The sequence below is a fragment of the Sinocyclocheilus anshuiensis genome, unplaced genomic scaffold (assembly GCF_001515605.1).
Source record: "Sinocyclocheilus anshuiensis isolate Anshui unplaced genomic scaffold, SAMN03320099.WGS_v1.1 scaffold607, whole genome shotgun sequence".
Classification (NCBI taxonomy): domain Eukaryota; kingdom Metazoa; phylum Chordata; class Actinopteri; order Cypriniformes; family Cyprinidae; genus Sinocyclocheilus; species Sinocyclocheilus anshuiensis.
In genome coordinates, this window is record NW_015552591.1 from 199,238 (window position 1) to 201,296 (window position 2,059).

Genomic DNA, 2,059 nt, shown 5'->3' on the forward strand with positions numbered 1-2,059 from the left:
CGGCACGGTTCGGCTCGGCACGGTTTGCGTTTCCACTGCAGTTCAGTACCGCTTTAGAGTGGGTGGGATTATTCACATGTCGTTATAGTTGCGCCGCCTCTACTACCACGACTCCTAAAAAAACTGTTTCATTCCGCATCGCCCCATCAAGCTCTTGCTGCATCTGCTCCTCTGCTATCAACGAGAGGAACATCTGTTCTTCCACAACAGACAACAAAACGTTTTGGTTGTTAAAAAAAAAGGTGCGCTCGTTCAAAACAGTTGCGTTCGGTCCTTCGCTGGCTGTGCTGATTAAATCTAGCGGTTCTTTTGTGTTTGTGTCGCAAGTTCAGTGACGCAGGTAGTGACGATTCTCTCCGGCCAGTCCGTGATCAGCAGAGTTTACACGTCACATTTTGGTAACGGTACGGTTCACTTGGAACCTCAACCGAGGTGGTACTAAAAGAAGTACCAGGTACCAGGTACTGTACCCAGTGGAAAACCCCCCAAAAGTGAACCGTACCGAGCGGTACCATGCAGTGGAAAAGCGCCATTAGACTCAGGCCAGTACTGGCAAAGTGTTTCATTTCTCGTCGGTGTGATTGTGGCCCAATGCGGGTGGTATTGTCTCCGTTTTAGTACCCAGACTCGGGCAAGTACTGGCTAATTGTTTCAATTCTTGTCGGCGTGATTGTGGCCCAATGCCAGCAGTTTTGGCAGCCAGACTCGGGCCAGTGTATTTGGGCCGATTCTGGGGCGTCATTCATCCCATGTCCATGCCGAGTTTGGCAACCGCAGCCGGGCCGAGTTATTTCTTCCGGCCTGCCAGATCTGGGCCATTTTCGGGCCAAACCATTTTGGCTACCTGGGATCTATATGACATAAGTAAATAATCTCTTTAAAATCTGATCTGATCTGTGGTCATGGAAAGATTATTTTACTCTCCAAAAATAATACTTTGGCGGAACTTATTTCAGTTGTGAACAGTGTTTCCACATATTTGCGATGGGCTTTCTTCACATTAAGTTAAATTGTGAACTCAACTGAAATTCTTTGTGATAGTTTTCTATTCACATGAAGGTTACATACTCTCCTGACAAAGAGAATACATTTAGTTTGATTAATTAAACAGTGAGAAATGCATAAAGAACTACATTGCTTGCTTCCCCTTCACAATATTGAGAGGTTAGCTGAAAACATCTGGCGTATGTGTGCATAATTGTGCAAAAATGGAACATTGTTTTTTCCCCCTTTCTCTCTCTGTCTCTGAAAAAATACATGCTGTTATTTTATTGGCTGCCATCAAATGGCTTATAAAAATAATAATAACACTATATAAAATAACTATTTTATATGTAGTTGAATTGAGCATGTATCCAAAAATTAAATATAAACGCACATGTACTATAATATATACATTTGTGTATATAATTTTTACAGGCTAAAAACTTGCACAAATTACATATAAAAAAAAAAAATGAAGTAAATACTTTTTTTAAGCAGATTTTTTTTCTGTTAAGATTAGTGTTAATTTATAGTTTGTATAACTAACTTCATAAAAAAAATAATAGAAGTTTATGCAATGTCCCTATTTAGATAGCTAATTTAATATAGGTGTGTGTTTGTGTGTGTGTGTGTGCAGGGCCGTCGCTAGGAATTCTGGGCCCTGTGCACTGAATTTGTTATGGGGCCCCCTCAAAATCACTTTTGGGGGGTATGAGTTGCAATCGTATAATCTAAAATAACGTTCAGGGCTGGACTGGGGTTAAAATTTAGCCCTTGACAAATCGGGCCCACAAATTACCCCTTAAATGTTTTGATGGGTCCTAGCGCCTTCAATTGGAGTAAATAAATAAATAAATAAAACAGGACAGAAACTGATACACTGTAAAAAAAATTCTGTAAAATTTACGGTAAAAAACCGGCAGCTGTGGTTGCCGGAATTTTACCGTAAAAAATACGGTAGCGACGTTTTAGGTTTTACAGGTTTAACTTAAATTTACAGTTAAATACCGTAATTCCATTAACTGATATAATGTTAATATACCAACCTATTGAAGTACTGAAATCTGTTTTGTAC